Raw genomic sequence first — 24,827 nt, forward strand, 5'->3', positions numbered from 1 at the left:
GCTCTGTTTGGTGTGCCAAAGGTGACACTCCCAGGTTAGGCGTGGTAAATCTCTCTCTCTCTCTTTCTTTTCTTTTTTTTTTTTTTTTTTTTTTTTTGATTCAGAAGGGAAGTAATTCTGCACAGCTGAACGAAGTTGGAGGTAGTTAGCAGGCAAATGATATACCCACAGGAGCCAGAGATCGGAAGCTCTTTCCCAAGATCCCCACAGGGAATCTGTTCGGCCCTCAGAGTGGGCTCAAATTCTCCTTCAGCCTCCCACTGGGTTGTCAAAGTTACGGAATTGTAGCGTCTCTGGAGAGTGCTCACGTGAATTCCGTGAGTTCTCTCCCCCACCGTCTCTTTTTTCACAGTCTCAGTTCAGTAGCACCACAAATTTACTAGGTCCTAATCTCCTGTTAATTCGCCCCGCCCAGAGTCAGGTTTTTCTGCTAGGCTCAGGGCTGGTGCAGACCTGAGGTCGCTCTGCTTATGACGTATGTCCAAGATGGCGCCTGCTCTTTGTCTTGCTCGCCCTTGAGAGGTGAGCGGAGAGAGAGAAACCCGTGTCCGTACTAGTCACCCTTTTTCTCTCTCTCTCTCTCTCTCTCTCTCTCTTCCAGTTAGCCTTGTGAACTTCCCCCCCCGGGGGTCATTCCCTCTAGTCTCCTCTCTCCGCTTGCCTGCCGGTGTCTCAGGCTATTGAGGTTCGGCTCACCTCGCGTTCCAGCGCTGGTGTGTTGAGTCTGCCGCTGATGTCCCGAACTGTGGGCTCCCACGCTCTCCACGCAGGTCCGCTGTGAGTCACGCGTTCCGGAAGAGTTTCTTCTGCTGTTTCCTCCCCTACTCTTCCTTGAACCTGCAGTATCTCCACTTTTATTAAACTATCTCTCCCCAGACTATCAGTGTGCTCCCTTCCTATTCCGCCATCTTGCCGGAAATCTGCTGATAACTTCTTTTTAAGATTTATTTTTGTAACCATTTTATTGAAATATATTTCTCATGCCATATGATTAACCAATTTAAAGAGTACAATTCAATCATGCTTGTTATATTCATATATTTATTTTTTCTTGAAAGGCAAAGTGACATATAAGGAGAGAGAGAGGGAGAGAGATAGAGAGAGAGGTATCTTTCATCTACTGGTTCACTGCCCAAAAGGCCATAATAGCCAGGGCTGGTCTAAGTCAAAGCCAGGAGCCTGGAACTCCATCTGGGTTTCCCACATGGATGGCAGGGACCCAAGTACTTGGACTATCTTCCATTGATTTCCCAGGCACATTAACAGTCTGACAGATGGATCAGAAGTGGAGCAACCAGGACTCAAACCAGAGTTCCAATACAGAAGGTCGTCACAGGTGGTAGCTTAATCCACTATTCCACAATGCCAGCCCCAAAGTGAGATAATTTAATGTAATGCTTTATCTTCAATATTATAGCAGCTATTTATAATTTTCTGAATTCTCATTGCAGATCCAACATGTACAGAGGAAAGGCCATATAGACTATACCTCCACACATGGACAGGTAAGAAATACTTTCTCAGCTGGTGCCGTGGCTCACTTGGCTAATCCTCTGCCTGCAGCGCCGGCACCCTGAGTTCTAGTCCCGGTTGGGGCACCAGACTCTGTCCCGGTTGCTCTTCTTCCAGTCAAGCTCTCTGCTGTGGCGCAGGAAGGAACTAGAGGATGGCCCAAGTGCTTGGGCCCTGCACCCGCATGGGAGACCAGGAGGAAGCACCTGGACCCTGGCTTCGGACTGGCGCAGTGCGCCGGCCTTAACGGCCATTTTGGGGGTGAACCAGCAGAAGGAAGACCTTTCTCTTTGTCTCTCTCTCTCTCACTGTCTAACTCTGCCTGTCAAAAAAATAAATAAATAATATCAAAAAAAATACTTTCTCATCCAAGGTCCAATCATTAATACCTGCAGAATTGGGGCCAGCGCCGTGGCTCACTTGGTTAATCCTCCGCCTGAGATGCCGGCATCCCATATGAGCACTGGGTTCTAGTTCCGGTTGCTCCTCTTCCGGTCCAGCTCTCTGCTCTGGCCCAGGAGGGCAGTGGAGGATGGCACAAGTGGTTGGGCCCCTGCACCCACATTGGAGACCAGGAGGAGGCACCTGGCTCCTGGCTTCAGATTGGCACAGCGCTAGCCATGGTGGCCATTTGGCAAGTGAACCAACGGAAGGGAGACCTTTCTCTCTGTCTCTCCCTCTCACTGTCTGTAACTCTACCTATCAAATAATAAATAAATAAAAAATACCTGCAGAATCAGCAGGAGATCACAGACACCCACAGATCCAGGCAGGCCTTGGATCTCTGCCTCTGCTGAATTCTATCTTCTGCCTTCCAGATAACTCCATGAGAGTGAAAACAACATACACAGACTCTCTGAGTTGGAAGAGTTTCAACTGGAGACATAGGGTAGCTCCCCACACTGAGATGAGAGGACATTTAAATTATCCAAGGCCAACAGCCACTATTCTTAAGGATCGCTAAGGAATGAATTTCCTCATAGTCATTGGGTACCTGTTTCAGTGCTGAACTCCCTTTTTAATTCTGTTCATCTTTATGATCAACTGAACTTTTTCTCTTGCTACAATTTAAAAGTATTTCCTTTTATATGGTCTCCCGTGAAAGTAAAGAACATCTGTTCTGCATCTTCTATATAATAACCTTTCAAATACATGAAGACAGTTAAATCACCCCGTAGGCTTCCCTCCTCCAAGTTAAACAGCTCTGATCCCACTGAGCCCTCTCCCAGGAGCAAGTCCCATTCCTTACATCACTTTTGCTGATCTTCGCTGGACCTTCTCCAGAGTCTCCATACTCTTTGCCAAATGCAAAGACCAAAATCGAATACAGCAAATAATGCCAAATAAAGCACAAGGATTACTTTTCACTTCAGTATCCCTCTCTTGATAAAACATTCCAAGTGGTGTGCTTGCCCTTTTTTTCCCCTAAAATATATTGCTCTTTCTAAGTCTCTTTGCTTTGTAATTATGTATGCTATCATCTTGTGGTACCTTTCTCTAAAACTTATATCAGATTTCAGGTGCTTCCAATAATTCTTTTCATTAAAGACCAAATTTAGAAGGGCATTGCTGCAGAACGTTTTTCTATGCTCCACAAAAACTGAAATAGAAAAGTTGTGAAAACAAAATCAAAACTCATGTGATCCATGAAATAACAATCAACATTTACATTTTGATGGCATTTCTAAAATGTATTTTCATCATTATATGTATGTAGAAATCCATTTTCATCTAATTGAAGAATGATATAATCTAACAAATTTTGTAGGAATATCCTACAAGCAAATAACAAAACAAATTAGAAAGCTAAAACCCATAGAAAAATTTATCTATAAGTTTGTGAAAACAGTGACTACCAGAACATTTTAAATATTATTTGAGTTTAGCAATTATAATTCATAATCCATTTTATAAAAATATATCCTGACCATACATTTTTCTGACATCTACATTGTTTTAAATGATTAAAGGTATTCATCTAGCAATATATTTCTAAGGGTTTTGGCATGGCTATGGTCTAATGTTTTATTATGAACTATTATAAACATATTTGAAAATTTGAAATTAGTTGAAATGTCTAGTGTTTTTTCCTCCTTCAGTTTATTTTCACGGCGATACTTAACTTTGCACAAATTCCTATTTTATAAACATGCTGAGCCAGAACAGTTCCTTACATATTTATCAATTGTTTATATTTTCCAAGATACCACTGCATGACTTTATGATTTGTGAATACTGAAATTTAAAGGTGTAAAACAAAAAATGTTACAGTGATTTCAAGAAAATAGCAAGAGTACATTTTCATTTTATAAATTGAATTTTATAAAAAAGTAATGAACTTTCCCTTTCTCTCTGTCTCTCTCTCTCACTGTCTAACTCTGCCTGCCAAAAAAAAAAAAAAAAAAAGTAATGAACTTTCTTTCCCATTCCTCCATTTCTTCAATATTCTTTCTGAATGTTTAAATATGTAAATACTCCTTCAAAGGTCAGTACACAATTGAAGGAATGTATACGGAAGAGGAAAAGATGCACCTCCCACCTATATACAAACACAATGTAACTTATTCTCTGACTCCCAGTAAGCTGATGTCCAAATTAATTTCACATTCTTACTGTCAAAACATTTACTTAAACAAAAAAGTACCAACTAGATGTTACATGAAATATACATATATATTTATAAACAAGAACAAATAAATAAGACATCTACAAAACAACAAAAAATGTGCAAAAGACAAGAACAGGTTTTTTTATAAGAGAAACAGAAATTGCCAATAAACACAAGAAGAGCTTTTCAATTCAATATCTTTAGTGATCAGGGAACATAAATCAAGGCTACAACAAGAAACTAGTTTTAAAAATAGCTGAAAAGCAAAAGCAAAACCAATTTTAACAAGTATCAGATGGAAAAGAGAACCACAAGATATTTTGGTGATTGGTAGTAGGAAGGCAAATAGGTTTAGCTACTTTGGAAATGAGGTTAATCATTCTCATACCCTATAACTGACATGTTCTAGTATAAAACAAAAAAAAATCACTGGAAAAAATCTTAGTTATGCATATTAGGGGACATATTCATAGCAATTCAGCTCACTATAGCAAAATCTATAGAAAACTCAAATCCCTTTCAACAAGAACTTTAAGACTTCATGGTGATACACACAACCAAATGCCACACAGATGGCAAAAACTAGCTATAGCACAACACAAAATATGAATGGTTCCTAGTAATAAAATATTACATGAAAAAAGTAAGTCCTGAAAGATTAAACCTAGCAATATCATCTCTGTGTAAAGTCAAAACTACTAAAATATGTATTTAGGAACACACAGATACAATGAAATTATATAAAAGGTTGAATACAGAAGTCAGGACGTTAGTTACTTTGTGATTGCAAAAATGCACTATACTCAGTTTTTTATACAAACTTCCCTGTATATATACTCTGTGCAAATTTGCAAATTTTCTCATAAAGAAGTGGAGCTTGCTTCTCCACCTTTTGAATCTGGGCTGACCTTTGACTCACTTTGATGAAAAGTTTCATACAGAAGTGACTGTGTGCCAGTTCTAAGCCCAGTCCTTTTTCGTTAGATCCATGTCTCTGCCAAGAGAACAGGCCTAGGCAAGGTAGCCTGAGATTAAGAGGTCATGTGAGGCAGATTTGATCCATCACAGCCAAACAGCCTCAGTCAACTCACCAGCTGATCACAGACTCAGTAACAAGCCTGGTCAAGCACCATTCCACGGTAGCAGGACTAAGGCCAGCCAACTCCTACACCTGTGAGCTTAATAAATGTATGATACTAAACGTGAGCTTAATAAATATATAATAATAAATGAGCTTAATAAATATATAATAATAAATGTGAGCTTTTTTGTTGTTTTTGACAGGCAGAGTTAGACAATGAGAGAGAGAGAGAGAGAGAGAGAGAGAGAGAGACAGAGAGAAAGGTCTTCCTTTTTCTGTTGGTTCACCCCCCAAGTGGCCGCTATGGCGGGCGCAGGCGGGCGCACTGTGCCAATCCGAAGCCAGGAGCCAGGTGCTTCTCCTGGTCTCCCATGCGGGTGCAGGGCCCAAGGACCTGGGCCATCCTCCACTGCACTCCCGGGCCACAGCAGAGAGCTGGACTGGCACCTCGACCGGGACTAGAACCTGGGGTGCCAGCACCACAGGTGGAGGATTAGCCTAGTGAGCTACGGCGCCAGCCTAAATGTGAGCTTAGCAAATGTCGTAGCTACAAATCTTCACATGAGTTTCCAGGCTACGTTTTTAAGATGATAGATAATTGATGCACCTCTGGCTGGAAGAGTCAAGCAGTTCTCCCTATGTGCTTGTTATCCTGTGTTCTATTGGTTTCATTAAATATATCTTTCCATTCATTGAGTGTCTGCGTACTGGCAATATGTAATTATCCTGTTGCATTCACCTTAGTAATACATCTGCTTACTTGACTGCATTTCTCTATTGTTAGGCATCACAGCATAGTCACTCTGATTTTATGAATATTAAGTTAGGGGGCCAACGCTGTGGCACAGTGGGTTAACGCCCTGGCCTGAAGTGCCAGCATCCCATGTGGGCGCCGATTTGAGGCCCAGCTGCTCCACTTCTGATCCAGCTCTCTGCTGTGGCCTGGGAAAGCAGTAGAGAACGGCCCAAGTGCTTGGGCCTCTGCACCCGTGTGGGAGACCTGGAGGAAGCTCCTGGCTCCTGATCAGCGCAGTTCCGGCCATTGTGGCCGGTTGGGGAGTGAACTATCAAATGGAAGACCTCTCTCTCTCTCTCTCTCTCTCTCTGCCTCTCCTCTCTCTGTGTGGCTCTTTCAAATAAATAAATAAATCTTTAAAAAAAAAAAAGAATATTAAGTTAGAGGAGAGATACCAAGATGGTAGAATAGGGAGGGAGCTTAATGCTCTAGTTTAGGAGAAGATAGTTTTCAAAAAGTGTGGAAAGAGTATAGTATCAAGGGAAAGTTAGGGAGAAAATGGAAGAGGAAACTCTATGTGAATTAGAGGGACACTGTAGATCTATGTGGAAGGTATGGATGCACATAACTCAAGATCCCAGCAGTTGACAGCCTCAGCACGAGCTTTGAAGAGTAAGGTGAGGCCAAACTGCAGCAGAACTGTCGATAAAGCTGCAGAAAGAGCCTGGCGGGAGTCTGGCTTGGAGCCCTGTGGGGGATAGTATGACTGCCAACTTAAGGGGGAAAAACAGGGACACATTTCTCCTCCCAACCACCTGGCAACAGTGTCCTGTAACTAGTTGAGAGGGGGCAGGTGCCATTTTGGACACATGTAACAGCTGTGCTAGCTCATGTCTGCTCACCAAGCAACCAGCCAAGAGGAGATGCCTGAGTCTGGCTGCGAGCATTGACAAGGGGCAGGTGACTAGGTGCTCATGACTGTGGGAGCCTTGTGTGCTGGGACTGTGAAAACACTTTGGCTATGTAGTAGGGTGCAGGGTGTGGCTGGGTCTTTGGGTAGTCACTGTGGGAAGCTCCACCTGCTAAGGGCCCCGTGATTCCCCTGTGAGGGTCACTGCTGTAGAATCCATGCTCATACCAGGTGCTGCATGGATCTTTTGAGTGGTTCTTGTGGCAGCACAAATGAATATTATATCCACTGGGGCTACTGACTAGGCATTGGTCTCCTTGGAGGAGAGGAGGTGAGTATGAGACTACAGAGCAGATTAAACCTCCTTTCTGATTTAAAAAAAAAAAAGGAGATTTACCAAGCCCAATTTGGATGTTACCTTGGGCACTCCCCTCATCCTGTAGCACTGAATAGAACTTCCTAACCATAACCAGCACATTCCTCAGGGTATTCAGGGAAAGAGCAGACACTTCACTAATCCACAGAGGCATAGTTCAAAGCTAAAAGCCATCACAAGGGGAAAAAAAAACCAACAAGTACTCCACAAATGCCTAAAAATGAAAACAGCAATTCAAGAAACAAGGATGAGGAAGACAACATGTTGTCTTCAAAGAACACAACAACACTCCAATACTAGAATGTGAAAAAAAGAAATTGAAGAAATGCCAGAAATGGAATTCAAAATATTGATTGTAGGATTACTTAGAAGAAATCAGAAGCAAATCCACGAAACAAAGAAATTCATACATGACATGAATGAACATTTTTCCCATGAAATTCAGATTTTTTAAAAGATTTATTCATTTTACTTGAAATTCAGAGTTACACAGAGAGAGAGAGAAAGAGAGAGAGATCTTCCATCTGATGGTTAACCCCCAATTGGCCGCAACGGCCAGAGCTGTGCAGATCCAAAGCCAGGAGCCAGGAGCCTCCTCCAGGTCTCCCACATGGGTGCAGGGACCCAAGGACTTGGGCCATCTTCTACTGCTTTCCAGGCCATAGCAGAGAGCTGGACAGGAAGTGGAGCAGCCGGGACTAGAACCAGCACCCATATGGGATGTAGATGCTTCAGGTCAGGGCGTTAACCAGCTGCGCCATAGCACCGGCCCTGAAATTGAGATTTTTAAAGAGAACTTGAAATGAAAGGTTCAATAGATCAAATTAAAAATGTAGTGGAAAGCCTTAAAACAGACTCAGTAAGGCAGAAGGAAGAATATTTGAGATAGAAGCGAAATGTCTGGAAATCTTACAGTCAGACCACAAAAAAAGAAGAAATTAGAAAACTAAAAAACAGTGCTGGAGATTTATGAGATACTATCAAACAATTCAAAATACATGTCTTAGGAGTTTCTGAAGGTGTGGAAAGAAGTAATGGATTAGATGCATTTTTAGTGAAATAATTACAGAAAACTTCCCCAATTTGGAGAAAGAAACAGATGTCTCAGTACAGAAAGTATATATAACTCCTAATAGACATAACCAGAAAATATCTTCACCACAACACATTGTGATCAAACTCTCCACAGTAAAACATAAAGAAAAGATTCTAAAATGTATACAAGCGAAATGTCAAATTAACTTTCCGAGGATCTCAAATTAAACTCACAGCTGACTTCTCATCAGAAACCCTACAGGCTAGGAGAGAATGGTGAGTTATATTCCATGTCTTAAGAGAAAAAAAAACTATCAATCCAGAATACTATACCCTGCAAAGCTCTCATTTATGAATTAAAGTGAAATAAAGACCTTCCATAACAAACAGAAATTGAAAAAATTTGTCACACTCATCCAGCCCTATAAAAGATGCTTAAGGATGTGCTAATCACAGAAACATGTCATCATTATGAAGGAAGGTGAAGGCAGAAAATCTGCCAGGTAAAAGTACAAAAGAAATCTAAAATAAACAATAGGAATATTTGTGGAAAAATGACAAGGTCAAGTCATTACATATCAATAGTCAGTAAATGTAAATGGCCTCAGCTCTCCAATTAAAAGATACAGACTGACTGAATGGATTAAAAAAAATCTATTTGTTGTCTACAAGAAATATATCTCACCAACAAAGATAACTGCAGACTGAAAGTGAAAGGACGGAAAAAGATATTCCATACTAGCACAAACCAAAAAAGAGCTGGTGTAGCCATCCTAATATCAGACAAAATAGACTTAACACAAAACCTTTTAAAAGAGACAAAGAAGGGCACCACACAATGATTCAGGGATCAATTAAACAGGAACATGTGACTATAATAAATGTATATGCACCTAATTACAGGGTACCTGGCTATTTAAAAGAACTGTTAATGAAACTAAAGGGAAACATATACTCCCATACAATAGTAATAGGGAAGTTCAATACCCCATTTTCAGCAATGGGCAGATCATCCAGACAGAAAATCAACAAGGAAATAACACTTAATTGACACAATAGACCAAATGGACCTAACAGATATCTACAGAACATTCCATCCTTCAGTTTCAGAATACACATTCTTCTCACCAGTGCATGGATCTTTCTCTAGGATTGACCACATAGTAGGCCATAAAGCAAGTCTCAGCAAATTCAAAAAAATTGAAATCATACCATGCATCTTCTCTGACCACATGGAATGAAGCTGGAAATCAACAACTCAAGAATCTCTACAACATATGCAAATACATGGAGTCTGAACAACATGCTTGTGAATGAAGAGTGGGTCATAGAAGAAATCAAAAAATGGTTGAGGAAGAGTTTTTTTTTTTTTTTCAAACTATTTGTGGAACTCTTTACCTAGTACAGAGTTAATCTTCTGTGTTTGAAGTTAATTGAAAAATCGACTTTAGTGAAAAATAAGAATGGGAATGAGAGGAGGAAGAAGAGTAGGAGAGCAAGTGGGAAGGCAGGTATGGTGGGAAGAATAACTATGTTCCTAAAGTTGTATTTATTTAAATGGTTTCTGGCGAAAGAAAAGAATAATAAGTTAGAGTAACATAAAATGTTCCTATTGTTGTTTATGTTCTCTGCTATAAAACTGTGTGACTGTGGTAATGCACAGATTTCAGAAACACAAAGACCTCTACCACTAACCAAATGCTTCTTTTTGAGTAAGTTGCTAAACTTCTCCATACCTCATTATCATCACCTATGTAGTGGAGATACGACCCTTACCTTTCAAGGTAGTTATGGGAACCACATGATGTGCTTATTAGTAGTTTTCACATAATAATCAACAAGTACATGGTAATATTGTGTAAGTTTTCACTAGCATTAGACATTGAAAGGTTTTCATTACCTGGTATGTGTGAATGATACCTAATATTCAGTTTGTATTACAAACAGAGGCAGTATGAATCTGACATGCACTGGTAAACACAAAACAAATGCAACCAACACTATCTCTCCCTGAGAAGTAGGGGTCTGTTGGACTAGGCCTCTGACATCTCAAATCAAATATATGAGAGTGATTACATACACTTTTGACATTTGGGAAGTACACACACAATGTTTGTTACATAAACCTGAATGCCAACCAAACTTGAATCAACATACTGAGATTCTTATGTCTATCAAAAATCATTCCTATTGGGTGTTATGTAGGACATTAGTTTCTTTCATTTTTGTTTGTATTGCTGTTGTTTCAGCTAAGGCTTGACATAGTCTAAGAAGTAGATATGATCAAAAATATCACCCCAATATAATAGTTTTCAATGAGCTAATAATAAAAGTATGTAAGTTAATATCATTAATGACAATCAGTGACACATCTAATAACTAAATAAAAAATATAATTAATACTTTTCCAAGATCTGGAAAAGGGAACCAAAATGAAGAAAAATAATATGTTCTTCAGGAAATTATAAAATTGTGTAGCAAGTTTTACAATTTTGTATTCATAATATTTGTATAAGCTGAATGCTAATTAGTACATCTGAAATGTTATTAATTTAAATGTGTGTAGAAGTAAATATTAAAATGCTCATAAACTTATATATAAATATCACTATTAACACTAATAAGACATTAAGTAGCCAATCTTAATGTGTAATATATAACAAATGTGTGTTTATCTTTTTTCCCTTATTATTCTAAAATTATAAAATGAAAGAACAAAATATATTCTGATATGAGGTTGATTATATAAGTGATCATCAAGTAATGAATGCATAGTCAAGAACTTAATGGAACTGTGTTATCATTCCCATTTCATGAGGAGGAAGGCAAAAGCACAGATATTCCTAACAAATGATATTTAACATAAACAAAGCATTTACTCATAGCTAAACACAGTGTACTGTTGGAGTTTTATAATTCCCATTAGGAGTCTTAGGTTCATCCAAGCATGGATTCTTGAGACTGTCATAGGCCATACTTAGCTTTAGTCTGCTCAGAAGGATATAGAACATAAACCATATTACTGGTAGGCTAGTGTCAAGCATTTCTTTTACTGCAGAAGTTCTACAGCTCAGGTGCAAGAGATGAGAGTTACATTAGGCAGAAATTCCAACAGTGATCCAAACCTCCTATATCAATTCGAGAATAATTCCAAGATCCTCCAAGAGACATTTTTGATGATATATATTAAAAGATATAACTCCTATGTGTCCCACCCCTCAGAATGGCTACCTTAAAAAAATACATAAAACCCAGGAAGTAACAAGTGTTCATTAGGACTTGCAGAAATTGCAATCCTTAAACATTGTTGATGGGAATGTAAAATGATGGATCCTCTATAGGAAACAATATGATGTTTCATCGCAAAATTAAGTTTAAAATTACCATATGATCTGGCAATCCCACTACTAGGTATGCATATCCAGGAGTTTAAAAGCAAGCTCTCCGACATTTCTGTACATCCATGTTCACAGCAACATTATTCACAATAGCCAAAGGTGAAGAAACCTATCTGTCCACTGATGGATATATGATATATAAAGTTATATCTATACTTACAAACATATAATGTTTGTATATACACACACAGAGGAATAGTATTCAGTTTTAAAAAGGAAGAAATTGCAATGCATGCTACAACATCCATGAACATGGAGGACACTATGCTAAGTGCAATAAGCTAGTGACAAAAAAGAGACAATACTGTATAATTCCACTTATACAAGGTACATAGTCAAATTCATAGAAACAGGAAGTAGAATAGAGGTTGCCAAGAGCTGGGGGATGGGCACATGGGGACTGCTTTTAATGTACATAAAGTTCCAGTTTTAGAAGATAAGCTCTGGGGCTGGCACTGTGGCATAGTAGGCTAAGCCTCCACCTGCGGCACCAGTATCCCATATGGGCACTGATTCATATCCCAGCTACTCTTTTTCTGATCCAGCCCTCTGCTTATGGCCTGCGAAAGCAGTAGAAGACAGCCCAAGTGCTTGGGCCCCTGCACCTGCATTGTAGACCCGGAAGAAGCTCCTGGCTCCTGGCTTCAGATTGGCCCAGCTCTGGCTGTTGCAGCCATTTGGACAGTGAACCAGTGGATGGAAGACCTTTCCCACTCTCTTCCTCTCTCTGTCTGTAACTTTACCTCTCAAATAACAAATAAATAATAAATACATGAAATCTTCAAAAAAAGAAGAAGAAGATCGGGGCCGGTGCCGTGGCATACTAGGTTAATCCTCCACCTGCGGTGCCGGCATATCATATGGGCGCCAGTTCTAGTCCCAGTTGCTCCTCTTCCAGTCCAGCTCTTTGCTATGACCTGGGAAAGCAGTGGAGGATGGCCCGGGTGCTTGGGCCCCTACACTTGCATGGGAGACCAGGAGGAAGCTCCTGGCTCCTTGCTTCATATCGGCATAGCTCCGGCCATTGTGGCCATTTGGGGAGTAAACCAACGGAAGGAAGACCTTTCTCTCTGTCTCTCTCTCTCAATGTCTGTAACTCTACCTGTCAAATAAATAAATAAAATCTTTAAAAAAAAGATAAGCTATACAGATTGGTTGCATAACAATATAAAAAAGTTTAACATTATTGAACTACATACTTTAAAATGGTTAAGATGGTAACTTTTATATTATGTATATTTAATACAAGTAAAATTTTCAAATGATGTATTTTTGTAAATATAATATACATTTCATATTGCATATATATATATATATATAATTGCTACATAACCATGGACCCAACAAGCCTAAGTAGGAGTTATGTACCAAAGCACATAATTTTACAATACAAGTAGGTTTTAAAAAGATATATGTGGGTATAGGTTTTGTTAATGTGATTTTTCATCAAACAACATAGTTTCAAAGTGTATAAACTCAATCACCTATTAGGCTAGGCCATGGGTACCATCCCTAGGACCCCTGTCAATGATGGATGAATAGTGTTGCCAAATGAATTACAAACCACTTTCCTAATACCTTTTTCATAATTCACATAGCAACCTGGCATTCTTAAGTCTTGAATCAAAAAGTCATTTATTCAACAAGTAGTTGATAGCCTAATATTCAGGCACTATGATTAGCTCTAATAAGACAAAGATGAACACAGAGAAGATATCTCCCTATCTGCAGTTGAAGAAAAAGGAATTGTATATATGAGAGCACTCCAAAAAGTTTATGTAAAATTGAATTAAAAGATAAGCTTATTTTGGTATGCAAAATTTTGAAATCCATGCATATAAGGGACTGCCAAAAAATTTATAAAAATGCATAGTATGACAAATTATGCATGGAGTTTAGAACTTCTTTATATCAAAATAAGCTTATCTTATGCAGAGATTTCAGCATTTCTTTGCATTAAGATAAGCTTATTTTTAATTACATTTTTCCATGAACTTCTTGAAGTACCCTCATTTTAATCAATCCATACCAATAGAAATAAAGGAGGCAAAAAGTCCTCAAAGGAAAACACAGCAAAGCATTATGAAGTAACTGAATGACTGGTTTAGATGTACAGTCTTGGGTCACAACTATTTAGAGGTAACATATAGACTAAGATCAGAATGACAAGGAGGAGCCAGCCATACAATTGCGGATTAAGCAGAGGAGGTTTCCATATAGAAAGAATAGCCAGAAGAAAGAGAATATGTCAGGAATAAGCTTCATGTTCACAAAAGAATAAATCAGAGCTATCAGTAGTTAACATTGAAAGAAAGAGGAGCAGGCATTCGGTGCAACAGTGAAGAGACCACTCGGGATGCCCACATCCCATATCAGAGTTGCCGGGGTTCAAGTTCTGACTGTTCCCAGTTCTGGGACTATCTTCTATTGCACACCCTGAGAAGCAGAAAGTGATAGCTCAAGCATGTGGGTTTCTACCACCCATGTGGGAAACTTGGATTCAGTTCCAGGTCCTGGCTTCAAACCAGGCTGTTGTGGGCATTTGGGAGTAAACCAGGGGGATGGAGGAGCTCTCTATCTCTCTTTGTTACTCAGTCTTTTAAATAAATAAAAATGTTTTTTAAAAGGAAAAAAAGAATCATAGCAGCAAAATCCTTTTAAACCTCTAACAGTCTTTGAATCCACAAATTATTTCCTTTGCTTGAAGATTATTAACTTGTTACAAAGAACAACAATCTCTACTAAAAGGAAATGCTTTGTACCACCTATGTAAACAAATTTTATTTATTTATTGCTATGCACTTTTTCAAAGCTATTTGGAATTCAAATATTTTACATAGAAAAAATTTTAAATGGAGCCCCAATTTATTCTTGAACTGAGAAAGTTTGTTATCACTGTCCAAATCCAGGTGCAAAAACATTTTTGCTAATGTAACAAATTCACTACTTAGAGAGCAATGCTACCCAAACACACCTGCAGCTTTTCAAAACTGACTTAATATTGTGTTAAAGTAAACATATTAAGGACATAAAATGTTTAGTCATCAAAAAGCTCCATTGCCCAATCTGCTGTTTAGAGTTAAGCAGGCTACTTGGGCTCTGATAAACATAAACTTTGATTTCATGGCATCCTTTCCAAGACCAATATTATCGAGCAGTACTTGGTGCTTATAGTTTTATCTTAATATCAGTTTTCTCATATGATTTAAGTGGCTGAGACTATGTGCAATAATGTCTAAGGTAGAGACTACATTATGGCATTTAATGCTATATTTAAATTACATGAAACAACAGAATCCAGCCTCTGACACCAAGCTGTTTGAGTCTTCACTCTGTTTCTGCCCCTTATAGTTTGTATAAATTTGTACATAAACTCTATGTATTCAGTTTCTCCATCTGTGAAACTGAGATAATACTACTTACATCCTCCAAGATGGTTGTAAGCATTAAACAAGTTAAAACATGTAAAGTGTTCCCCAGTGCCAGGCACATATCAGGAAATTATAACACTAGTCATTATTACACCAAACACAAAAAGTACTCAGATAAGTCTACTATCAAATTACTTATTCCCTTGAAAGTTTATATAACTAATCACATATATGTCAACATGTAAGAAACAAAAAGAAAGATGATAAACAAACTGAAAAATTATAATACAGCAAGTTCATAAAAATCCAATGAATGCAAAATTTGCCATAATTTTATAAGGATGGTATTTCTACAATGTCACTTGTTTCAGGTATGTGGCATACATTCTTTTAACATCTAGAGAAGAAATATGTTTTTTAAAATGTGTAAGTTATTCAAATCAAGAAATTAACTCACATCTGAAAAAAATGTCTACCTTTATATTTTAAAAAGGAATCACACTAAATAGATAACTAAAACTTTCCTTGTTAAAATAATTGAAAAACAATCCCTTATCAGAGCATATTGAATTCTGCTCAACTTGAAGCGCTTGCTTCAAAACATTGAATTTATAGTGAAGCCTGGTTGGAAGAATGGTGAAATTACTGATGTTTTATGGAAAGTTAATGGGAACAATTTCACAAAGAAATCAGCAGTTTACAGGGACAGGCATTGGGCTTAGTGCTTCAGACACCTACACTCCATATCAGAGCACCTGGTTTTGATACCTGGCTCCACTCTTGACACCAGCTTTCTGCTAACACAGATACTGGTAGGCAATGATGATGGCTCAAGTGATTGGATTTCTGCCACCCACATGAGAGACCTGGACTGAATTTCTGGTTGCCAGCTTCAGCCCCAGCTGGGAGTCATGATGGGTATTTAGTGAGTGAGTAAGTAGATGAGAGCTCTTTCTCCCTCTCAAATAAATAAAAATTTTAAAAATTCAAGAAATTAGCAGTTTACAAATGATTAACTTATTTTAAGAAGGGATGAAAACTATGTTGAAGATGAAACCCACAGCAACAGACCAATGGCCCGGTTTTCCTAATACTTGGGGACAGTTTCAACCTCAGGGATTATAATTTTTTCAAGAAGAGCATAGCCTTTGAAAGTTAATCAAATGACAAGCCGAAAGAGACAGTTTCTGAATTAATTGGTTTATGATAATGCATACAAAGGCAGAATAAGCAAAAATATGCAAAAGGAATATATGGAAAGATGGGCAAAAATAGTTAAAAGAAAATTACTCAAGCCTAGACTGCTAGGAACAAATCAAATACCATGCATCCCAGGGGAAATTCCCCAAATAACACATCCTTCAAGGTAATGCTGAATGGTTCTAGATTTCCATCAAGCCAACAGCAATGAAGGAAAGAGCCTTTCACTTCAACAGAGCCTCCAGCAGCCATTACCTTTTCAGAGTGAATTTTTACAGGGAATAGAGTCACAGAAAGATGTATTTCAAATGGCAGTTTGAAGGTATTAGTATTTATTGCCACAAAAGGTCTATTATCAGAAGGAAAAGTCCTGGACCCAAACTGTCTAATTTTCATATTAGCATACAGCTGTCAATATGGCTATCAATCAGCCTGAGTGAAGTTATGGGCCTCCCGACTTGGCTCTATTTTGACTTATGTCACAAGAAAAAGCTCAAAACTGAGTTCATGTTGTCAAACAGTCATATTAATAATAATTAAAATAATGACTACCTTAGATCGCAAGCATCATAACACAGCAAGAGCACATTCACATCAATTTACAACAAAAAAATTATTTGTGCCCTAGTTGAAGAGCACTGACTACCAGAACAGAAACAATAAGCAATACCAGACATCTCAAATGGGTCAAGTTACTCAACTATAACTGAAAATTAAAATGTAGCAATGTTTCTGCTTGATGGATACCAAAACTGGTGTTCCCAGATCAGCTGTAGACAAGAGTAGAGCTTTCAGTGGAAATTTTTTTTTATTTTTTATTATTATTCTTATTATTTTGACAGGCAGAGTGTACAGTGAGAGAGAGAGACAGAGAGAAAGGTCTTCCTTTGCCGTTGGTTCACCCTCCAATGGCCGCCGCAGCTGACGCGCTGCAGCCAGAGCACCGCGCTGATCCGATGGCAGGAGCCAGGTACTTATCCTGGTCTCCCATGGGGTGCAGGGCCCAAGGACTTGGGCCATCCTCCACTGCACTCCCTGGCCACAGCAGAGAGCTGGCCTGGAAGAGGGGCAACGGGGACAGAATCCGGCACCCCGACCGGGAATAGAACCCCGGTGTGCCGGCGCCGCAAGGCGGAGGATTAGCTTAGTGAGCCGCGGTGCCGGGTAAGTGGAAATTTTAAACATGTTAAGATGAAGATCCTAGGCCGGCGCCATGGCTCACTAGGCTAATCCTCTGCCTGCAGCGCCAGCACCACGGGTTCTAGTCCCAATTGGGGGCACCAGGTACTGTCCCAGTTGCTCCTCTTCCAGTCCAGCTCTCTGCTGTGGCCCGGGAAGGTAGTGGAGGATGGCCCAAATGCTTGGGCTCTGCACCTGCATGGGAGACCAGGAGGAAGCACCTGGCTCCTGGCTTCAGGTGGCCATTTCGGGGGTGAACCAATGGAAGGAAGACCTTTCGCTCTGCTTCTCTCACTGTCTAACTCTGCCTGTCAAAAAAAAAAAAAAAAAAAAAAAAAAAAAAAAAAAAGAAGATCCTAAAGCATTTCTTGAAAAAATTGAAACAGCAGGTGAAACTTGGCTTTACCAGTATAATTCTGAAAACAGCACAAGCAAACCAATGGCTACCAAGTGGTAGAAGTGGTTTGGTTGTAGCAGATGTGTAGGAGCAAAGGTCGTGGGAACATATTTTTGGGATTCTCAAGGTATTTTTCTTATTGTCTTTCTAGAAGATCAAATGCAATAACATCTACTTTTGAATAAATATGACAAAGTTTTGGCAGAAAAATGTCAGAAATTTTCACCAGAGAGTTCTTCTCCACCATGACTATGCTTCTATTCATTTCTCTCATCAACCAAAGGCAGTTTTGTCAGGCTTTTAACAGAAAATCATTAGATATAGAACTTAAAGTTCTGGTTTGGCTTCTTCTGATTTATTTTTATTTCCTAGTCTTAAAAATATTTAAAGGGTACTCATTTTTCTTCAGTTAACAATGTAAAGAAGAATGTAGTACCATGCTTAAATTCTCAGCACTCTCACTTCTTTAGGGATAGACTAAATGATTGATAGCATTGCTTCCAAGGATATCTTTTATGCTTGCTGTTTTTATATAAAGATTTCTTTATTTGAAAGTCAAGTTAAAAATGGAAAGGGAGAAACAGAAATAGAGATCTTTCATCCACTGGTTCACTCTCAAGATGGCTGTAATGGCTGGGGCTAAGTCAGGTTGAAGCCAGAAACCAAAAGCTTTATTCAGATCTCCCACATCAATGTCAGGGGCCCAAATAATTGGGCTATCTTACACTACTTTTCCAGGCCATTAGCAGGGAGATGGACTGGAAGTGGAGCAGCCAGGACAAAAATTGGGACCTGTATGGGATGGTGGCAGTGCAGGCAGCCATCTTACCCACTACACCACAACACTGGCTCTCCAATGGTATATGAGCTTATACTTGATGGAGCTTATGTTGAAAAATAAAGTTTATATTTTTATTTTAATCTTTCCATTTCAAACTTTCAATTAACTTTTTAAGTCCCTTCATATTGTATACCTGAAATTTGCTAAGGAGGGGATTTTAATTGTACTCACCACTAAAAATATATATATTAACTATGTGAGGGTATGGTTATATTCATTAGTTTGGTTGTAGTAATCATTTCACAATGTCTTTGCAATAACACCACCACCCTGGGGGGCTGGCATTTTGACACAGAGAGTAAAGCTGCTGCCTGCAATTCCAGCATCTGATATCAGGGCACTGGTTCAAGTTCTGACTGCTCTGCTTCCAATACAGCTTCCTGCTTATGTGCCTGGGAAAACAGTGGAAGATGGTCCGAGTGCTTGGATCCCTGTCACCTACATGGGAGAACTGGCTTTTTAATATCAACACTATTCAAGAAAATATGTGAGTAATATAGAAAATGCTGAGTAGTTCTGCTTTTAATTCTCAGCTAGTCCTCACCTGAAAAATAAGAATATATAAGCATATCCCTACCTCTATCAGGCATCCTTTCTAAGGGTTAAGACTTCTGATCTCTGACTAGTAGAAAATACAAGTCAACAGACAGTAGGGCACATGTATATGCTTGATGAGTGTAAGTGTCTTTGAGAAGTGAAGGAGGAGATTGTAAGAAATGGATGAAAAGATGATTTTTGTGTGTGGTAAATCTGGGCAGGAAAAATCAGAGTTCTAGTTAGGTAAGACATTTTGGACGAAATTCAAAGACAAGCATGTCTTTTTGAATTCTAATGAGGGAAAGAGAACCAGGAAAAACAGAACAATCTGAATGACAAAAGAATAAATATCCACATCTCTGACAGATAATATCAATTTAGGACAATTTCTCAACATACAGTTGCTTAATGAGTAGTAATAAAAGACAAATTTTGATATATAAAATTGAGCAATTTAGTAGGGTCATTAAGTTCAAAGTCGAAATTATTTAAAAAGGTAAGGAGAGGGAGCTGACATTGTGGCATATCAGGTATAGCTGCCACCTGCAGTACAGGCCTCCATATGGGCACTGTTGGTTCCTGTTCAGGCTGCTCTGCTTCCAATCCAGTTACCTGCTAATGGCCTGGGAAAAGCAGCAGAAGATGGTCCAAGTGCTTAGGACTCTGCCACCCACATGGGAAATCAGGATGAAGCTCCTAGCTCCTGGCTTTGGCCTGGCTCAGCCCTGGCCATTGCAGCCATTTAGGGAAGTGAAACGGGGTGGAAGTCCTCTCTCTGTATCCCCCTCTTCAAAGTTGCTCTGAATTTCAAATAAATAAATACATCTTTGTAAAATGTAAGGAAATATTTATTTGAGACTATTGTGGGGGTTGCCAAGAAAATAACATCAAAATTTGTAAATTTTGTATTAATCCTATAAGGCAAGAGAGAGTTTCTCTATTTCTGAAAACTTGGTAGTATTATCAATATACATATTGATGTGGTTCAGTCAAACTGGGTTGTTATGTGACACCTTAGAAGAAAACAATCTTAGGTTTTACAATCAGAAATATCTATGCTTCCTCTGCTGAATAGATTGGTTGTTCCAAGTGGGTGCTATGAATTCTGTAATGCAAATATTTTTTCCTCTTTGAATTATCTGCCCAAATCTGGCAAACATTTTATACACTAACCTTAACCTCAGCTTCATTCTTCAGATGCTTCTCTACACTCTTAAAACCTTGTTGACATAAGATATACATATTTCCCTTGTAAATTTCATCAAGTTCCTTTGTAGGATTGCAGATTATAGATACATTATAGATAGCTGAGATAGGTAAGCCAGTGGAGGGAAGAAGGGACAGAGGGAAGATGTTTTGAAAGCTATTTCCAACATCATGATCATGAAGAAGTATGAAAAATGTTCAGATTGAGTTGTGTTGTAAGACATTGCCAAAAACAAGTCAGTCTAAAGAAAGACTAGATTAGGAATGCACACAAAGAATGAAAAAACATATTAATTTAAGAGCAAATGCAAAAAGACTCAAGAGTTCATTGTTAATTGCCATCTAGAATTTCCTATCAAGTAGACTTAGAAGATGTTTAGAATTATTATCATTACCATAATTTAAAAATAGTAGTTTTTGTATAGGAAGCAGGATTCAGTGAAAGAACAAAAAGAGCTATTTTTAAGGAATTTTATTACTAGATTGATAACATAACAATAAAAAATACATGGAGCCAGAATAATCAAGTCTGAAGAACCAACTCGAGTTAATAGAAGACATAAAAGTGAGTGAAAAGTGAGAGAAGCAGAATACACAAACCAAAGTTCTGTCCTTTGATAAAGATCCATTATATTGAGAAGAAGGGAGAAGACAAAAGAAAGATAGCAGACATCCGCATATCTGAAGAAACAAATGGAATATTCTAAGGTAATAAGAGTGCAACAGTCAAAGAAATGGATAATCCCTCATTGTTGTTAGAGGCAGCAGCAGAGACATGGAAGTGGAATGAATCTGAGAAGATCAGATCCTTGAAATTTTCTACAAAGGGTCAAATGACTATTGAATAACAAACTTTAAACAGCTAAATTAAGAACAAAAACTAAAATCTAAATAACATTATGAAGAAAGTGGCTACAACTTTTTAAAACATGAATTTTAGTTGTACATTGATTAGATTAACTATAATTATATTCTTTATAGAGTTTTCTTTGTAAATTGATTTAAAGCAGTTTAAATGTCTTTTAAACTCAAAGAAGGTAAGACCTATAACTAAAAATGACAAAGGTTGCTATATGGCAAATATAAAAAGTTTAACTAAGCAATGAAGATGCTTACTTCTTCCATAAGAATTAACTGCATATGTGAACATTTTTATATAGGTACTTGGCAGAGAAACACTGATATAAAAATATCTGTTGCTAGGTAGATGATGAATGGTTAGATAGATATGATGTTTCTTGAAAATATCAATACCATCTGTAATTACTCACTTGTTGGAAATATACATTTACATGTATATACATGTATGAAAGTCCTTCAAAATACTTGTGAAAATGAAATTAAATAATGTCTATTTTGGTGAAAAACTTTTGAAATCATTATCTAGGGGCTGGCGCCATGGCTTGCTTGATTAATCCTCCGCTTACTCGCCAGCATCCCATATGGGTGCCAGGTTTTAGTCCTGGTTGCTCCTCTTCCAGTCCAGCTCTCTGCTGTGGCCTGGGAGTGCAGTGGCGGATGGCCCAAGTGCTTGGGCCCTGCACCCCATGGGAGACCAGGAGGAAGCACCTGGCTCCTGGCTTCGAATTGGCATAGTTCCAGACGTAGTGGCCATTTCGGGGGTGAACCAAAGGAAGGAAGATCTTTCTCTCTGTCTCTCTCTCTCACTGTCTAACTCTATCTGTCAAATAATAAAAAAAAGAAATTGATATCTAGTTTTTGCATAATATAAATACTTCACATTGTAAAGACCCTGAATATGTATAGATTTCAGAATTTTTGCACCAAAGTAAACATCTTAATTTCATTTCCATTAATTTTTTGAAGTACCCTCCTATAAGTGTAGGTGTGTGTGTGTGTGTGTGTGTGGAGAGAGAGAGAAGAAAAGGAAAAAAAGCAAAAGAGAAAGGGAAGAAGGAAGGGAAGGGGCAAAAGTTCAATGTGGAGTCTTGGTGGGGTGACAATATTCAACTAGCTAATAGTGAACATTAACCAATATCATATGATTTTCAGGCCTAGTGAGTGTATTTAAAATATTTTTTCATTTAGTCATACTCTTAATTACACAAGAAAATAGCTCTCCATGAGTCACAAATTCTTCCAGTATCTTCGTACATAGATCTTATTAGGAAAATGTTGCATCGAAAATAATTTTTCAATAACAAGTTCCACATGAATATAATTCTAACAAAATAATATCTAAACATGAAATATAATCAATTATCTCATAAGTAACCCAGAAATAGAGAAGAATTTCAGCTAACATATATACCTAACTGGATATAGGAATTTTGTAAGAAATTGGAACCTATTGCTGTTAGAATAAGTGATCTCATTAAACTACACTTTCTATTGACTAGGTTAATAAATATCACTGTTGTATACACTGCACACAAATCTAAGATGTAGGAATTATTTATCTTTCTAGTTGAAAGCATAGAAAAAAATTATCATTATCAAGCTCATGCACCAAAAAATGGCACCTATCAGAGCAAAAATGAAAACAGCAGTCTCTTAAACATTAAATTTTGGTTACAGACAGATACAGAGACTTGCTGCAGAGAAGGAGGAGCAAGGGCATGGGGAGACATGAAGTCCAGTCCTCCTACCAGGTCACCAATGTACAAGGATTGTTGAAAGCTCACAGTGGATCAGAAACCTGAGTTCTGTACCCACCAAAAATAACTTCCAAAATTAAAGACCAAATATTTTTGTAAGGAAATGATAGGGATGGGCTGGCGCTGTGTCATAGAAGGCTAAGCCTTGGCCTACGGTGCTAGAATCCCATATGTGTGCTTGTTTGTGTCCCGGCTGCTTCTCTTCTGATCCAGCTCTCTGCTATGGCCTAGGAAAGCAACATAATATGGCCCAAGTCCTTGGGCCCCTGAACCCACATGGGAGTCCCACAAGAAGTTCCTGGCTTCTGGCTTTGGATCGGCCCAGCCCTGGCAGTTGCGGCCATTTGGGAAATGAACCAGTAGATGGAAGATCTCATCCTCCTTCTCTCTGTCTCTCGCTCGCTCTGTCTGTAACTGTACCTCTCAAATAAATAAATAAATAAATATATAAAAGAAATGATAGGTGTGGGAATTCTTTACTAGAAGGTCAGTTCTATGATAATTATTTAGTTATCCATTTAGAAGTAATATTCTACAAGAGATGTAAATCTACACAAAAAGTGAAAACGACCAGTGGCAGGCATTGTGGTTCTGCCTATTAAGCCAGCAGCTGGGCTCCTGCTTCTCATATAACAGTGCTAGTTTGAGCCCCCAGCTACCAAGTTTCCAAATAATACATGTGGGAAGGCAGCAGAAGATGACCTAAGTACTTGGGTCCCTGCCACCAATGTTTTACACCTGAATGAAATTCAGGCTCCTGGCTTCAGCCTGATACAGGCTCACATTTGGGTAGTGAACCAGCAGTTGGAAAATCTCACTCTCTTTCTCTCCTTGTTACACTGTCACTTTGCCTTTCAAACAAATAAATCTCCTTTAAAAAATGAAGATGGGGAGAGCCAGCTAAGGAGGAAGGAAAGTGGCAAGATGGTGTTGGAAAGCACTACGCCTTGCTGACTCTGAAGCAACCACAGGGCAAGAATCACAAGATGCATATTATTGCCTTTGAGGGCCCCAAAGAGGACAACAAAAAGGATCTGGTGAAACTGGTTAAACCCCTCAAGAAGAAGAAAGTAAATGTTGACATTATCAAGTGAACACAGAAAAGCTGACAGCCTTTGTGAACACACTGAATGGCAAAGATGGAACTGGTTCTCATCTGGTAAAAGTGCCTCCTGGGCCCAGCTTGGCTGAGGCTCTCATCAGCTCTCCAGCTCTGGCTGGTGCAGGCAGTGCCATGTTGGGTCTCAGTGCCAGTGACTTTGAGTTTGGAGTGGATCCCGGTGGTGATCCTGAGCTGCTCCTGGTCCTGTGTGTCTGTATGGAAGAGCCGCAGCAGCACTGAAGGAACAGGCACAGCAGGCAGCAGTGGTCTCTGCTGCTGAGGCTGTGATTGCCATCGCTGGGGCTGAAGACTCAGACGAGGCCTTGCTGAAGATGACCCTCAGCCAGCAAGAGCTTAACTGCTCTGGGTTCTGACCTGAGTGGTGTGACTGAGGCAGAGCTGACTGCTATGCCATGCAGATGTTCCTGCAGGGCACAGAGTTTGGCCAGGCAGAATCAGCAGACACTGGTGCCAGCTCAGCCATGGACACATCTGAATCAGCTATGGAGGAGGGGGATTACGATGTGCTGCAGGACCTGGAGTTCCCTCAAAGTGTTCTAGAGAACCTTCCAGCTGTGGATCCCAACAATGAAGCCATTCCAAATGCCATGGGCTCCCTGGCCTCCCTGGTCACCTAGAATGGCAGGAAAGGCAAGAGGGAGGAGGACAAGCCATGAGACTAGAAGGAAAGGGTGGCCAATTGCCTAGGGTGGGGTGGGA

General features: G+C 39.1%; 1 protein-coding gene and 1 pseudogene across 2 annotated transcripts in view; one reads left to right on the top strand and one right to left on the bottom strand.

The window, feature by feature from the left end:
* CFAP299 (cilia and flagella associated protein 299) overlaps nt 1-24,827 on the bottom strand; it is a 746,834-nt gene that overhangs the window by 646,457 nt on the left and 75,550 nt on the right. The gene's annotated exons all lie outside the window — the stretch shown is intronic.
* Nucleotides 1,498-24,784, top strand: LOC127483227 (26S proteasome non-ATPase regulatory subunit 4 pseudogene; annotated as a pseudogene).

The sequence above is a fragment of the Oryctolagus cuniculus genome, chromosome 8 (genome assembly GCF_051225735.1).
Source record: "Oryctolagus cuniculus isolate XC-2025 breed Fujian yellow rabbit chromosome 8, ASM5122573v1, whole genome shotgun sequence".
NCBI lineage: Eukaryota > Metazoa > Chordata > Mammalia > Lagomorpha > Leporidae > Oryctolagus > Oryctolagus cuniculus.